At 44.3% G+C, this 7,401-nt stretch overlaps 1 long non-coding RNA gene across 1 annotated transcript; it reads left to right on the top strand.

Moving 5' to 3' along the window:
* The first annotated feature begins 2,268 nt into the window (after nucleotides 1-2,268).
* On the top strand, nucleotides 2,269-6,814 carry LOC137346049 (uncharacterized). Its single transcript, XR_010968644.1, has 2 exons — nucleotides 2,269-2,439; nucleotides 6,250-6,814. It is a non-coding gene; the product is annotated as an uncharacterized lncRNA (long non-coding RNA).
* The last annotated feature ends 587 nt before the right edge of the window (nucleotides 6,815-7,401 follow it).

Here is a 7,401-nt window from a genome sequence, read left to right as displayed (position 1 = left end):
CAGATACAGGGGACTCACTGCTGCAAACACCACTGATAACAGACACAGATAGAGGGGACTCACTGCTTCAAACATAGACACAGATACAGGTGACAAGCTATCACATACACCACTGATAATAGACATAGATACAGGGGACTCACTGCTGCAAACACCACTGTTAATAGACACAGATACAGGGGACTCACTGCTGCAAACACCACTGTTAATAGACACAGATACAGGGGATTCACTGCTGCAAACACCACTGTTAATAGACACAGATACAGGGGACTCACCGCTGCAAACACCACTGATAATAGACACAGATACAGGGGATTCACTGCTGCAAACACCACTGATAATAGACACTGATACAGGGGACTCACCGCTGCAAACACCACTGATAATAGACACAGATACAGGGGACTCTGCTTCAAACATAGACACAGATACAGGTGACAAGCTATCACATACACCACTGATAATAGACACAGATACAGGGGACTCACTGCTGCAAACATAGACACAGATACAGGTGACAAGCTATCACATACACCACTGATAATAGACACAGATACAGGGGACTCACTGCTGCAAACACCACTGTTAATAGACACAGATACAGGGGACTCACTGCTGAAAACACCACTGTTAATAGACACAGAGACAGGGGACTCACTGCTGCAAACACCACTGATAATAGACACAGATACAGGGGATTCACTGCTGCAAACACCACTGATAATAGACACAGATACAGGGGATTCACTGCTGCAAACACCACTGTTAATAGACACAGATACAGGGGACTCACTGCTGCAAACACCACTGATAATAGACACAGATACAGGGGACTCACTGCTGCAAACACCACTGATAATAGACACAGATACAGGGGATTCACTGCTGTGAGTCACGCCACTGTTCACAGGCGCTGGTAAAGGGAACATATTCCTCAAAACATCACTGTTCATACATAGCAGGACAGGAGACTGCTGGAAACATCACTGCTCAGAAATACAATTCCTGAGGACTCACGACCAGAAAGGCTATTGTTCAGAGACACAAGCCGAGGAATCTTACTGCAGGAAACACCACTGTTTATAGACTCAAGTGCAGAGGATCACAACTGGAAAAGCCGCTGTTCATAGATACATGTTCAGAAGTGTCATTGTTCTAACCTCAATACTGAGTGTCCAAAAATTCACAGAGCTGATTCTGAAAGATAGGCTGTTTCCGAAATCCAGAGAGAACAAGTCCAAACAGCAAATTCCCTTCACTATAATGATCTGTTTATTTTTCTGCAAGTAATTCACAGACATTTGCCCTTCATCTCCTGATTTTATTAGACATCAATCGGGGAGAGGCTTATTCTACTTTCACATGCCCCTAGTATTTCCCACATGTTCTGATGCAGATTCTTTATTTACCCGGACATTTTTCAACCAGCCTATGCCTCAGTGCTGCGTCTTTTATCTTCATGGGTTCATGACTAGGATTTAATCCAGTGAAATGCCTACCCCTATTACCATCTGGATATTGCCTTTGTCACTGATTTCTACATTGAAAATACAGCCTGTGTCAGATATTGCCCAGCATTATATCTGGAGCAGAGTGAGGCAGAGGTGGAATCCGTTCAGCTCAGACATGAGACATAAATAACATTGGAATGGGATATGAGATGCAATTCAGATTCAATGCTGGGAATTCCTGTGTTATTTTCTATGTTTCAATAATTTAAATATTATTCTCACTGGAGATGTTACCCCATTCTTCAGCTCCTCTCTGAATTTAGTCTGGGTCACTGCATAAATACACGTGTTTGTGCAGCAGCTTAAAAGCAGGAGCATGTAGCTGGTATAGTCTGCGATAGTCATCGGGTCATTGAAATCTGTTAAATAATAATGGTTTGTAATTTGTATTAATAGGAAATATATCACATACGTCATCCATAACAGTATGAAGTTTCCGGATATAGCGAACAGTAAAATGATAGATTTCCTTCTGCTCTCCATCTCCGGATCATTATGATCCATTTCATTCTTTCTGCCTCTCAGCCTCCTGCGGACTCGATTGGCCGCCAAAATGTGTCCAATGGTCAGAGCATTGAGCAGTAATATCAGGAATGTTGGGAGCAGTGGGGTGAGACAGCGGTCAATCCAGCTAAATGCTACCCATGCAGTTAATGTGTAATACTGCAGCTTTTGATGGCAGCCCCAGGGTCTGTTGTCGATTGTAATGTAGGGTTCAAATATAAAGTACCAGGGAATGTTTTTTAAACAGAACAGCAGACACACAGTTCCTATAACTACAGCTGCCGTTTTCTCGGTGCAATATTTAGTCCTCAGTTTCTGGTAACAAATAGTAACAAAACGATCAAAAGTGAAAGCGACTGTTAACCAGACAGAAATATCAGTGGCTGCACGAAGCAGGACGATGTTGAAAGAGCACACAGGGGTGAGTAACAGGAAGGTATTCGGGAAATAATAATCATTAATCCGAAAAAATATCACGTCAGTGATAACGACCAGTAGATCCGCCCCCGACATGGCGACCAGGTAGTGAGTGATACATCTGGAGAGACCGCACTTTCCCCGGGACAGGATCACAATTGTCATCACGTTAGCTGTAAAAGAGAACATAGAACATAGAACAGTACAGCACAGGACAGGCCCTTCGGCCCACGATGTTGTGCCGACCCTTTAACCAACTCTAAGATCAAACTAACTACATATCCTTCATTCTACTATCATCCATGTACCTATCCAAGAGTTGCTTAAATGTCCCTAATGTATCTGCTTCTACGACCACCGCTGGCAGCGCATTCCACGCACCCACCACTCTCTGTGTAAAGAACCTACCTCTGACATCTCCCCGAAACCTTCCTCCAATCACCTTAAAATTATGCCCCCTGGTGATAGCCCTTTCCGCCCTGGGAAAAAGTCTCTGGCTATCCACTCTATCTATGCCTCTCATCATCTTGTACACCTCTATCAAGTCACCTCTCATCCTTCTTCGCTCCAATGAGAAAAGCCCTAGCTCCCTCAACCTTTCTTCATAAGACATGCCCTCCAGTCCAGGCAGCATCCTGGTAAATCTCCTCTGCACCCTCTCTAAAGCTTCCACATCCTTCCTATACTGAGGCGACCAGAACTGAACACAATACTCCAAATGTGGTCTAATCAGGGCTTTATAGAGCTGCAGCATAACCTCGCGGCTCTTAAACTCAATCCCCCTCTTAATGAAAGCCAACACACCATACGCCTTCTTAACAACCCTATCAACTTGGGTGGCATCTTTGAGGGATCTATGGACGTGGACCCCACGTCTGTGGGCGGCACAGTGGCGCAGTGGTTAGCACCGCAGCCTCACAGCTCCAGCGACCCGGGTTCAATTCTGGGTACTGCCTGTGTGGAGTTTGCAAGTTCTCCCTGTGTCTGCGTGGGTTTCCTCCCACAGCCAAAAGACTTGCAGGTTGATAGGTAAATTGGCCATTATAAATTGCCCCTAGTATAGGTAGGTGGTAGGGGTATATAGGGACAGGTGAGGATGTGGTAGGAATTTGGGATTAGTGTAGGATTAGTATAAATGGGTGGTTAATGGACGGCACAGACTCGGTGGGCCGAAGGGCCTGTTTCAGTGCTGTATCTCTAAATCTAAATCTAAAAAAAAAATCTAAGATCCCTCTGTTCCTCCACACTGCCAAGAATCCTGTCTTTAAGCGTGTATTCTGCATTCAAATTTGACCTTACAAAATGAATCACTTCACACTTTTCCAGGTTGAACTCCATCTGCCACTTCTCAGCCCAGCTCTGCATCCTGTCAATGTCCCGTTGCAACCGACAACAGCCCTCCACACTATCCACAACTCCAGCAACCTTTGTGTCATCGGCAAGCTTACTAACCCAGCCTTCTACATCCTCATCCAAGTCATTTATAAAAATCACAAAAAGCAGAAGTCCCAGAACAGATCCCTGCGGAACACCACTGGTCACCTAGCTTCAGGCTGAATACTTTCCATCTACTACCACCCTCTGTCTTCTATGGGCCAGCCAATTCTGTATCCAGACAGCCAAATTTCCCTGTATCCCATGCCTCCTTACTTTCTGAATGAGCCTTCCATGGGGAACCTTATCAAACGCCTTGCTAAAATCCATATACACCACATCCACTGCTCTTCCTTAATCAATGTGTTTTGTCACATCCTCAAAGAATTCAATAAGGCTTGTGAGGCATGACCTGCCCCTCACAAAGCCATGCTGACTATCTCTAATCAAACTATGCTTTTCCAAATAATCATAAATCCTGTCTCTCAGAATCCTCTCCAATAATTTGCCCACCGCCGACCTAAGACTGACTGGTCTGTAATTCCCAGGGTTATCCCTATTCCCTTTCTTGAACAAGGGAATAACATTTGCCACCCTCCAATCATCTGGTACTACTCCAGTGGCCAAATGAATTTGGCCTAACCATCAGCCTCAAGAAAACGAACATCATGGGGCAGGACGTCAGAAATGCTCCATCCATCAATATTGGCGACCACGCTCTGGAAGTGGTTCAAGAGTTCACCTACCTAGGCTCAACTATCACCAGTAACCTGTCTCTATATGCAGAAATCAACAAGCGCATGGGTAAGGCTTCCACTGCTATGTCCAGACTGGCCAAGAGAGTGTGGGAAAATGGCGCACTGACACGGAACACAAAAGTCCGAGTGTATCAGGCCTGTGTCCTCAGTACCTTGCTCTACGGCAGCGAGGCCTGGACAACGTATGCCAGCCAAGAGCGACGTCTCAATTCATTCCATCTTCGCTGCCTTCGGAGAATACTTGGCATCAGGTGGCAGGACTATATCTCCAACACAGAAGTCCTTGAGGCGGCCAACACCCCCAGCTTATACACACTACTGAGTCAGCGGCGCTTGAGATGGCTTGGCCATGTGAGCCGCATGGAAGATGGCAGGATCCCCAAAGACACATTGTACAGCGAGCTCGCCACTGGTATCAGACCCACCGGCCGTCCATGTCTCCGCTTTAAAGACGTCTGCAAACGCGACATGAAATCGTGTGACATTGATCACAAGTCGTGGGAGTCAGTTGCCAACATTCGCCAGAGCTGGCGGGCAGCCATAAAGACAGGGCTAAATTGTGGCGAGTCGAAGAGACTTAGTAGTTGGCAGGAAAAAAGACAGAGGCGCAAGGGGAGAGCCAACTGTGCAACAGCCCCGACAAACAAATTTCTCTGCAGCACCTGTGGAAGAGCCTGTCACTCCAGAATTGGCCTTTATAGCCACTCCAGGCGCTGCTTCACAAACCACTGACCACCTCCAGGCGCGTATCCATTGTCTCCCGAGATAAGGAGGCCCAAAAGAAAAAAGAAAGAAAGAACTCCAGTGGACAGTGAAGACGCAAAGATCATCGCCAAAGGCGCGGCAATCTCTTCCCTCGCTTCCCGTAATAACCTTGGGTATATCCCAAACGAACAGAAATAGGGAATCACCCACCTGGTTAAAACAAAATAGTCTGATGGTATTTGATGTGAAATATACTTTACTGCAGGAACTGGGGATGGGAACTGAACTCTTTACAGCTGCTAGAATTGTGTAATTGATTGAATTTTACTATCAAATTGCCATGTGATGTATAGAGTTTGGAGTGAATACATTTAAATCTTTTAGAAAAGACCATAGACTGATCAAATACATACTTTTGAAATTCCAGTTGAGCTGCTTTTGTTCCATTACAAACTCTATCTAAAGTGCGGTGGAAACACAGCAGAGCTCTGGGTAAATGTCCGGTCATTTAACTATACGAGTAAATGAACAGCGAGGTAATGAAATATAAATAATTGTCAGAAGTAGCAGCTCAGTGAAGGAAACACAAATAAACCAATAAAAAGAAAACACAAGGAAACTAACTGAAAATAAGTAATACATTATCAATTATAAATTGGGAGATAAATGGTCGATGGGGAGCAATGAGAAATAAAAAGGCTCAAAACGTATTCAATGCTAAACGGAGAACAGCAAGAATGAGATCAAACGGCAGGGTTTAGTTCCTGAGTCGGAGAGGGGAGTAGATACCTGGTGAGGGAACTGGCTCAGAGTCGTTAGGTTCTATTCTTAGACTAGTTGTAATGACTAAAGACAGGTGAAGAAAACAGCTGGTAAACAACATATTAGATAAATAATTGGTATGATTGAACTCGGTCACTTAGCATCAAATTAACAATACAGATGGTGACACGATTTTCCCTCTCTGTAAATCCCAGACACTCCCATCAGCGACCTGAACAGTGCAAAACCATCTGGACAAAATCCAACAATGGCTACAAGGTGGGGAAGCTGAGAGTTGAGCAGCAACAAACAACAATACTTTACCTGTGGATCCCAGGAACAAAGGAACTTTCGAAAGCAGACGATCGAGGAAGGACAACAATCCCGTCCTCGCTGTCCTCACCTCTGATATTGCAGGAAAATTCAGAGGCAGATGACGGTGACTATCTCGAGATCCCTGCAAAGATCAGTTCAAGTGAAAACAGAGCTTACATAGCAAGCTAGGTACCGACCTAGAGTCAGCTTCAGAGAGAATGACTAAGAAGGAGTTCCATCTGAACTGGATGAATCACTCTGTCATATTAAACAGGTACATCAGTTAAATGGAGAATCCCTCTCCCTGGTGTGAAAGACTGTTCTGAAAGCTATTCCAGAGGATCAGGACAATATATATAACTGAGCTCCAGAACAAACAATCAACAATGTAAGAGATACTTTGAATAGTTTGACTCGGATACATTTGATGTGCAGGATAGTGTGAAATATAACAGTTGGTCAATTTGCTATGTGTAAAGAGTGTCATTGATTAATTTGTATAGAAAGAGGTTAAACCGGAGAGTGAGATTGAGAGAGAGTACAAGATAGTCCAGAGACATCCCTGTACTGAATATACATCCTGAGCAGTATAGGGCAGCTGGTGCAGAAATAATTAACTGTATTCCTCTAGAACTGACATTGATAGTAAACTCTTAGATGCAAATTATATCGCATGCGTTTCGGAGTGTATAAACTTAATCTAATGTTTTGGTGTGTGTGTATGTGTTTGTGTGTCTGTGTATGTATGTATTTGTGTGCGTGTTTGCATGTGTGTATGTGTTTGCGCATGTCTGTGTATGTGTTTGCGCATGTCTGTGTGTCTATGTTTTTAGCATGTGTGTATGTATGTGTTTGTGTGTGTGTTTTTGTGTGTTTGTGTCTATGCGTTTGTGTTTGCATGTGTGTGTTTGCACGTGTGCGTGTATGCTTGCGTGCGTGTGTGTGTATGTATGTGTTTGTGGTGTGTGTTTGTGTGTATGTATATGTTTGCATGTTTGTGTGTATGTGTGTTTGCTGTGTGGGTATGTCTGTGTCTATATGTGTTTGTGTGT

The sequence above is a fragment of the Heterodontus francisci genome, chromosome 29 (genome assembly GCF_036365525.1).
Source record: "Heterodontus francisci isolate sHetFra1 chromosome 29, sHetFra1.hap1, whole genome shotgun sequence".
Lineage (NCBI taxonomy): Eukaryota > Metazoa > Chordata > Chondrichthyes > Heterodontiformes > Heterodontidae > Heterodontus > Heterodontus francisci.
Note: the sequence above shows the minus strand (reverse complement) of the source record. Positions and strands in the feature narration are given on the sequence as shown.